This window comes from Pseudophryne corroboree, chromosome 12, assembly GCF_028390025.1.
Source record: "Pseudophryne corroboree isolate aPseCor3 chromosome 12, aPseCor3.hap2, whole genome shotgun sequence".
In the NCBI taxonomy this organism is placed as follows: domain Eukaryota; kingdom Metazoa; phylum Chordata; class Amphibia; order Anura; family Myobatrachidae; genus Pseudophryne; species Pseudophryne corroboree.
This window is the reverse complement of record NC_086455.1, coordinates 9,041,781-9,051,864: the sequence shown is the minus strand read 5'-3', so window position 1 is coordinate 9,051,864 and position 10,084 is coordinate 9,041,781.

The following is a 10,084-nucleotide window of genomic DNA, read 5'->3' as shown; positions in this document are numbered from 1 at the left end:
AATCCGCACTTGGGACAGGCGCCCAGCATCCACTACGGACTACGAGAAATAGAATTATCGGTAAGTAAAATCTTATTTTCTCTAACGTCCTAGTGGATGCTGGGAACTCCGTAAGGACCATGGGGATTATACCAAAGCTCCCAAACGGGCGGGAGAGTGCGGATGACTCTGCAGCACCGAATGAGAGAACTCCAGGTCCTCCTCAGCCAGGGTATCAAATTTGTAGAATTTTGCAAAAATGTTTGAACCCGACCAAGTAACAGCTCGGCAAAGTTGTAAAGCCGAGACCCCTCGGGCAGTCGCCCAAGAAGAGCCCACTTTCCTCGTGGAATGGGCTTTTACAGATTTAGGGTGCGGCAGTCCAGCCGCAGCATGTGCAAGTTGACTCGTGCTACAGATCCAGCGAGCAATAGTCTGCTTAGAAGCAGGAGCACCCAGCTTGTTGGGTGCATACAGGATAAATTTTATCATTCGTCTTGAGGAAGTCTCCGTTGCTAGGAGACGAAACGCGTTGACGCCCACTCTCTGTTACACTGTTCATTTGGTGATACCTGCCGTATTGACACAGCCTGCAGCTCAGTATAACCGCGACAGCTTCGGTCGCAGCTTTCTGCCGCACTTTGGATCCATCACTGCCGCACGGCTTTACCAACACTGGTCGGGTGAGTTCCGTGTGACCCCCGCTGTGGGGCCTAACACCTGTTTCCGGATAGCTATTTCCACGGCGGCTATATTTACCGTGTATGAACACTGCCATTTATATTTAAACCAACAAATACTACTCTGGGAAAGACGGCAATCACCCGTTGTTATTATAACAGTAAATGAACGATATATGTTCACTCCACGTGTATTTCATCTTTATAAAGGACCCTGATTGCATACTAACACAGGAACCAGCACGGGAGCATAAATTATAAATTGCATCTTTCCTTCAATGTTTTCATACAAAATTCTGAGACTGTGAGACTGTAAATATTTCTGCAGGAATTACAAACGTAAACTAACACACTGGGACGCCAGTGTTTTGATTTTCACCATCACCACTTGAAAATGTTAATTTAATAGCTTTATTTCATGTTGTATGTTATTTCAACTCTCATTTAGCTAGTCTGTGTGAGAGAATGTACTAACCGTTATAAATTATCTGTTTTTATTAAATGTTGTAAATGTTGATACTATATAAAAATTGTTTTACATTATATTCAAGTTGTACTGAGTCAATCTCCTGTGTCCGACTGCACATATATATTTTAGATACATTGTTTCAAGCGCAGAGTATATTTCTCTTTCTATAGTCCTCAAATGTTGCAACCTGGCAAGTTGTTTTTACTCAGCTGCTGAAACAATTTAGTTTATAAGGATTTAGACCATTACAGCGCCGGGTGATCACAAACGGTTACCGATTTGTGATCTTTTTCTTCTCTTTTGCATACAGGATAAATAGCGAGTCAGTTTTCCTGACTCCAGCCGTCCTGGAAACATATACTTTTCAGGGCCCTGACTACGTCCAGTAACTTGGAATCCTCCAAGTCCCAAGTAGCCGCAGGCACCACAATAGGTTGGTTCACATGAAAAACTGATACCACCTTAGGAAGGAATTGGGAACGAGTCCTCAATTCCGCCTTATCCATATAAAATACAGATAAGGGTTTTTGCATGACAAAGCCGCCAATTCTGATACACGCCTGGCCGACGCCAAGGCCCACAGCATGACCACTTTCCACGTGAGGTATTGTAGCTCCACGGATTTAAGTGGCTCAACCCAATGCGACTTCAGGAAATCCAACACCACGTTGAGATCCCACGGTGCCACTGGAGGCACCAACGGGGGCTGACTATGCAGCACTCCCTTAACAAAAGTCCGAACTTCAGGCAGTGAAGCCAGTTCTATTTTGGAAGAAAATCGATAGAGCCGAAATCATGGAACCCAATTTTAGGCCCATAGTCACTTCTGACTGTAGGAAGTGCAGAAATCGACCTAGCTGAAATTTCTCCTTTGGGGCCTTCCTGGCCTCACAGCACGCAACATATTTCCACCATATGCGGTGATAATGGTTTGCGTTCACTTCTTTCCTAGCTTTAAATAGCGTAGGGATAACTTCCTCCGGAATGCCCTTTTCCTTCAGGATCCGGCGTTCAACCGCCATGCCGTCAAACGTAGCCGCGGTACGTCTTGGAACAGACAGGCCCCCTGCTGCAGCAGGTCCTGTCTGAGCGGCAGAGGCCATGGGTCCTCTGAGATCATTTCTTGGAGCTCTGGTTACCAAGCTCTTCTTGGCCAACCCGGAACAATGAGTATAGTTCTTACTCCTCTCCTTCTTATTATTCTCATTACCCTGGGTAAGAGAGGCAGAGAAGGGAACACATACACCGACTGGTACACCCACGGTGTTACCAGAGCGTCCACAGCTATCGCCTGAGGGTCCCTTGACCTGGCGCAATATCTTTGTAGCTTTTTGTTGAGGCGAGACGCCATCATGTCCACCTGTGGCCTTTCCCAACGGTGTACAATCATTTGGAAAACTTCTGGATGAAGTCCCCACTCTCCCGGGTGGAGGTCGTGCCTGCTGAGGAAGTCTGCTTCTCAGTTGTCCACTCCGGGAATGAACACTGCTGACAGTGCTAACACATGATTTTCCGCCCATCGGAGAATCCTTGTGGCTTCTGCCATCACCATCCTGCTTCTTGTGCCGCCCTGTCGGTTTACATGGGTGACCGCCGTGATGTTGTCTGACTGGATCAGCACCGGCCGGCGTTGAAGCAGGGGTCTAGCCTGACTTAGGGCATTGTAAATGGCCCTTAGTTCCAGAATATTTTTTTTTTTGTATAATCTGTTTTTATTTATTTAGGTCAGTATAACAGTATAAGGATTGCTTCACATTTTAACAAAAGAAGAAGAAAATCATCAGGACACAAATGAAGGTCTAATACATCATAGCCTTAAAGGGTAGTGTAGCGTATCATCCCCGTCGCTGGGGATTAGTAAAGGCATCAGTGTTAGTAGGTGTTTCTGTGACCTCCATCTGATATCCTTTCGCCATCTATCCACACTATAATGTATTTGCAATCTTAGATGGCATTGTAAAGAAGCTGTAGAAATGAGAGGGATAGTGGAGAGAAAACATGGTGTGACCAAACTGGGGGGAAGTTATCGAATTGGGGAGAAGGTGTAATACAGTCTATCTATTCGGTGGACTATGCGTTGAAATCATTTGGCGGTATAAACATAATCCTTATAGTCTTTGGAGGACATATACTCTATCCAGGGCATCCATATGATCATGAACTCCGAGAGTTTATCTCTGGAAACCAGGAGGATGTTTTCCATGTTCATATAGTGATTAATTCTGTTAAACCATAGTTTCCTAGTGGGTGGGAGTTGAGATCTCCATAGTGTGGGGATGACTGCCCTCGCTGCATTAGACAGGTGTCGAAGTAGCGATGTGTTATGCTGAGCTAGTGAAATTGAGGAGTGGGAAAGTAGCCAGAAGGCTGGGTCCGTGGGAACGGGGGGGTGAATTATGTCTTGAGAGGTGGATAGAACATCCTTCCAGAATGGTTTTAGTAAGGGACAAGTTCCAGAATATTTATGTGTAGGGAAGTCTCCTGACTTTTCCATAGCCTTGGAAGTTTCTTCCCTGTGTGACTGCCCCCCAGCCTCGAAGGCTGGCATCCGTGGTCACCAGGACCCAGTCCTGTATGCCGAATCTGCGGCCCCCTAGAAGATGAGCACTCTGCAGCCACCACAACAGCGACACCCTGGCTCTTGGAGACAGGGTTATCCGCCGATGCATCTGAAGATGCGACCCGGACCACTTGTCCAACAGATCCCACTGGAAAATCCTTGCATGGGACCTGGCGATTGGAATTTCTTCGTAAGAAGCTACCATCCTTCCCAGGGCTCGCGTGCATTGTTGCACCGACACCTGTATACGTATTAGGAGGTCTCTGTCTAGAGACAACTCCTTAGACTTCTCCCCGGGAGAAACCCTTTTTATCCTGTTCTGTGTCCAGAACCATACCCAGGAACAGTAGACGCGTCGTAGGAACCAGCTGCGACTTTGGAATATTCAGAATCCAGCCGTGTTGTTGTAGCACTTCCCGAGATAGTGCTACTCCGCCGAACAACTGCTCCCTGGACCTCGCCTTTATAAGGAGATCGTCCAAGTACGGGATAATTATTTCAGCCATTACCTTGGTAAATACCTCTGTGCCGGGGACAGACCAACGGCAACGTCTGGAATTGGTAATGACAATCCTGTACCACAATTTTGAGGTACTCCTGGTGAAGAGGGTAAATAGGGACATGCAGGTAAGCATCCTTGATGTCCAGTGATACCATGAAATTCTCCAGGCTTGCAATAATCGCCCTGAGCGATTCCATTTTGAACTTGAACCTTCGTATATAAGTGTTCAAGGCTTTCAATTTTAGAATGGGTCTCACCGAACCGTCTGGTTTCGGTACCACAACATTTTGGAATAGTAACCCCGGCCTTGTTGAAGGAGGGGTACCTTGATTTCACCTGCTGGAAGTACAGCTTGTGAATTGCCGCCAGTACTACCTTTCTCCGAGGGCAGCAGGGAAGGCTGATGTGAGGTAACGGCGAGGGGGAGTCGCCTCGAACTCCAGCCTGTATCCCTGTGATACTATTTGCAGAACCTAGGGATCCACCTGTGGGCAAGCCCACTGGTCCCTGAAGTTCCCGAGACGCGCCCCTACCGCACCTGTCTCCACCTGTGGAGCCCCAACGTCATGCGGTGGACTCAGAGGAAGCGGGGGAAGATTTTTGATCCTGGGAACTGGCTGCTGGTGCAGCTTTTTCCTTCTTCCCTTGTCTCTGTGCAGAAAGGAAGCACCTTTGACCCGCTTGCTTTTCTGAAGCCGAAAGGACTGTACCTGAAAATACAGTGCTTTCTTAGGCTGTGAGGAAACCTGAGGTAAAAAATTTTCTTCCCAGCTGTTGCTGTGGATACGAGGTCCCAGAGACCATCCCCAAACAATTCCTCACCCTTATAAGGCAGAATCTCCATGTGCCTTTTATAGGCAGCATCACCTGTCCACTGCCGGGTTTCTAATACCCTCCTGGCAGAATGGACATTGCATTAATTCTGGATGCCAGGAGGCAAATATCCCTCTGTGCATCCTTTATATCTAAGACGACGTCTTTAATATGCTCTATGGCCCTCATTCCGAGTCGTTCGCTCGGTAATTTTCATCGCATCGCAGTGAAATTCCGCTTAGTACGCATGCGCAATAATCGCACTGCGACTGCGCCAAGTAATTTTACAATGAAGATAGTATTTTTACTCACGGCTTTTTCTTCGCTCCGGCGATCGTAGTGTGATTGACAGGAAATGGGTGTTACTGGGCGGAAACACGGCGTTTTCGGGGCGTGTGGATAAAAACGCTACCGTTTCCGGAAAAAACGCAGGAGTGGCCGGAGAAACGGGGGAGTGTCTGGGCGAACGCTGGGTGTGTTTATGACGTCAAACCAGGAACGACAAGCACTGAACTGATCGCAGATGCCGAGTAAGTCTGAAGCTACTCTGAAACTGCTAAGTAGTTTGTAATCGCAACATTGCGAATACATCGGTCGCAATTTTAAGAAGCTAAGATACACTCCCAGTAGGCGTAGGCTTAGCCTGAGCAACTCTGCTAAATTCGCCTTGCGAGCGATCAACTCGGAATGAGGGCCTATGTTAGCAAACTATTATCCCTGTCTTAGAGTATTAATATTATCTGACTTGGTATCAGACCATGCTGCAGCAGCACTATTTATGCTGAGGCAATTGCAGGTCTCAGTATATAACCCGAGTGTGTATATACAGACTTCAGGATAGCCTCCTGCTTTTTATCAGCAGGCTCCTTCAAGGTGGCCGTATCCTAAGACGGCAGTGCCACCTTTTTTGACAAACGTGTGAGCGCCTTATCCACCCTAAGGGATATCTCCCAACGTGACCTATCCTCTGGCGGGAAAGGGTACGCCATCAGTAACTTTTTAGAAATTACCAGTTTCTTATCGGGGGAACCCACGCTACTTTACACACTTCATTCATTCATCTGATGGGGGAACAAAACACTGGCTGCTTTTTCTCCCCAAAAATAAAACCCCTTTTATGTGGTACTTGGGTTCATGTCAGAAATGAGTAACACATTTTTCATTGCCGAGATCATGTAACGGATGTTCCTAGTGGATTGTGTATAAGTCAGACTCCGTGTCGACATCTGTGTCTGCCATCTGAGGTAACGGTCGCTTATTTGAGCCCCTGATGGCCTTTGAGACGCCTGGGCAGGCGCGGGCTGAGAAGCCGGCTGTCCCACAGCTGTTTTACGTCATCCAGCCTTCTATGTAAGGAGTTGACATTGTCGGTTAATACCTTCCACCTATCCATCCACTCTGGTGTCGGCCCCACAGGGGGCGACATCCCATTTATCGGCCTCTGCTCCACCTCACCTTCCTCATCCCACATGTCGACACAGCCGTACCGACACACAGCACACACACAGGGAATGCTCTGACTGAGGACGGGACCCCACAAAGTCCTTTGGGGAGACAGAGAGAGAGTATGCTAGCACACACCAGAGCGCTATATAATGCAGGGATTAACACTATAACTGAGTGATTTTTTCCCCCAATAGCTGCTTGTATAAACAATATTGCGCCTAAATTTAGTGCCCCCCCTCTCTTTTTAACCCTTTGAGCCTGAAAACTACAGGGGAGAGCCTGGGGAGCTGTCTTCCAGCTGCACTGTGAAGAGAAAATGGCGCCAGTGTGCTGAGGGAGATAGCTCCGCCCCTTTTTCGCTGACTTTTCTCCCGCTTTTTAATGGATTCTGGCAGGGGTATTTATCACATATATAGCCTCTGGGGCTATATATTGTGATATATTTGCCAGCCAAGGTGTTTTTATTGCTGCTCAGGGCGCCCCCCCCCAGCGCCCTGCACCCTCAGTGACCGGAGTGTGAAGTGTGTATGAGGAGCAATGGCGCACAGCTGCAGTGCTGTGCGCTACCTTGGTGAAGACTGATGTCTTCTGCCGCCGATTTTCCGGACTCTTCTTGCTTCTGACTCTGTAAGGGGGCCGGCGGCGCGGCTCCAGGACCGAACATCAATGGCCAGTTCCATGCGGTCGATCCCTCTGGAGCTAATGGTGTCCAGTAGCCTAAGAAGCCCAAGCTACCACCAGTTAGGTAGGTTCGCTTCTTCTCCCCTTAGTCCCTCGCTGCAGTGAGTCTGTTGCCAGCAGATCTCACTGTAAAATAAAAAACCTAAAATATACTTTCTTTCTAGGAGCTCAGGAGAGCCCCTAGTGTGCATCCAGCTCAGCCGGGCACAAGAATCTAACTGAGGTCTGGAGGAGGGTCTTAGTGGGAGGAGCCAGTGCACACCAGGTAGTCCTAAAGCTTTCTTTAGTTGTGCCCAGTCTCCTGCGGAGCCGCTAATCCCCATGGTCCTTACGGAGTCCCAGCATCCACTTAGGACGTCAGAGAAAATAATTTTTTATGTACTCTGTACAAAATATTAAGTAAAAGTTATTTTCTATATATACAACGTGAAATAGCGCTGTCTCATTTTTTGTTTGGTATTCAGGATGCCGGTGTCAACATTCCAAATAGTGTCGGGATTCCGGTATCGGTAATCTGATTACCAGGATCCTGACTGCATCCCGTGACAACTTGGGGTGGTTCAATACATTAATATGCAGAAGGGTTCCTCTTTGCCAGCAATTAGGCTCATGAAGCGTTGTTGCGCTGTTTAGCAGGGTTAGGGACGAGGTGGAGGGTCAGGCTGTGGGAGGGGAGGTCAGGCACTAGGTGGAAGGTTAGGTTGTAAGACAGTTGGGTTATGGTTAGGTATGAGGTGGAGGGTTAGGCTGTGGGAGGGGAGGTTAGGCACAAGGTGGAAGGTTAGGCTGTAAGACAGTTGGGTTATGGTTAGGTATGAGGTGGAGGGTCAGGCTGTGGGAGGGGAGGTCAGGCACAAGGTGGAAGGTTGGGCTGTAAGACAGTTGGGTTATGGTTAGGTATGAGGTGGAGGGTTAGGCTGTGGGAGGGGAGGTTAGGCACAAGGTGGAAGGTTAGGCTATGAGACAGTTGGGTTATGGTTAGGTATGAGGTGGAGGGTCAGGCTGTGGGAGGGGAGGTTAGGCACAAGGTGGAAGGTTAGGCAATAAGACAGTTGGGTTATGGTTAGGTATGAGGTGGAGAGTCAGGCTGTGGGAGGGGAGGTCAGGCACAAGGTGGAAGGTTAGGCTGTAAGACAGTTGGGTTATGGTTGGGTATGAGGTGGAGAGTCAGGCTGTGGGAGGGGAGGTCAGGCACAAGGTGGAAGGTTAGGCAATGAGACAGTTGGGTTATGGTTAGGTATGAGGTGGAGAGTCAGGCTGTGGGAGGGGAGGTCAGGCACAAGGTGGAAGGTTAGGCTGTAAGACAGTTGGGTTATGGTTGGGTATGAGGTGGAGAGTCAGGCTGTGGGAGGGGAGGTCAGGCACAAGGTGGAAGGTTAGGCTGTAAGACAGTTGGGTTATGGTTAGGTATGAGGTGGAGGGTCAGGCTGTGGGAGGGGAGGTTAGGCACAAGGTGGAAGGTTAGGCTGTAAGACAGTTGGGTTATGGTTGGGTATGAGGTGGAGAGTCAGGCTGTGGGAGGGGAGGTCAGGCACAAGGTGGAAGGTTAGGCTGTAAGACAGTTGGGTTATGGTTAGGTATGAGGTGGAGGGTTAGGCTGTGGGAGGGGAGGTCAGGCACAAGGTGGAAGGTTAGGCTATGAGACAGTTGGGTTATGGTTAGGTATGTGTAGGAAGGTCAGGCTGTGGGAGGGGAGGTTAGGCACTAGGCGGAGGGTTAGGCTATGAGACAGTTGGGTTAGGTGATGATTGGAGCTACGTAGCTGAAGGCGGAGGTCTGTGCTACTGCAGCGAGAACAGGACGTACTAATTATTGTAGAATTTTAGTAGAGGTAAGTTAATTGGGTTGTGTTCAGGTTGAGTGCGTGTCTGTGTGCGTGTGTGTGTGTGGGGGGGGGGGGAATAAGAGGTAGTCGGAGGAGGTTGTGGTCAGACTAGTAAGAGACTTGGTGGGTCACATACCAGTGGTCAGGGAGATTGGGAGACTGGTCTATCTGTGTAGAATTAGTACATACACCAACTTCAACGTTCGGTGAAATTGTTATCAGCATTAAGAAAATAAACAGGGCTCATTCAGCGGATCTACAGGTCCTTCGCTTATACCTCACGTCACAGATGCACAGGTAACCCAAACACATTCTATTCCAGGCGCAGTTAGGACGGGTTCGGTCTGTTGTGGGGTGTGATGGGCTGGGAGCTCGGCACCTGCCAGTGCTGAACCCTAATAGCTGCTGCGGCAGACACGCAGGAGTCAGTGGGGGCGATTCAGGTGTTTTCAGGTGGTAACGGGCACACTAACAATTTCTGCTTGCAGCCTCCCGGGGCGGCAAGTAGAAATGTGCAAAAAGTTACCCACTTGGGAACCCAAATTGCATTTATTTATTTTTGCATCGTGCCCAGCACTCTAGTTGACCCAGCACTTTAGGGTGCAATAAAACAATGGGTGCCCAAACATCTGCATACCACCTCAACATGACAGGCGAAATGCAATTTTGGACGCTCATTAAATAACTTAATCAACCCCAGTGACATAACACCATAGCTACTTATACCCCTTTCAGACCGCCACCAATGAACATGGGTTACTGGCACATGAGCGCGCATAACCTGTGTTCAGGCGCGGTTCGAAAGGTGCAAGAGTTAAAATACTGGGTCGAGTGACCCGGTATTTCAACCCTGGTCGCAAGCAGTGTTGAACACGTCTTCAACCCGGCTCAATGTGCAGTGTGGGTGGGAGCCGGGTCGATCCGACCCATTTCCCATTCACTCTCTGTGTACGGGCGGCGCTTGGAGATCATGTGATCTCCAAGCGCCACCCCCCACTGACGCCACCAAACCGGCAATATGGCGGGTTGCAGACAGTGGCGGCGGGCGCACACTGGGAGCTCCCGTGTCAGGCCCCCGGGTGCGACCCGCCTCAGGCGGTCTGAAAGGGGTATTACAGACTTAACTCCT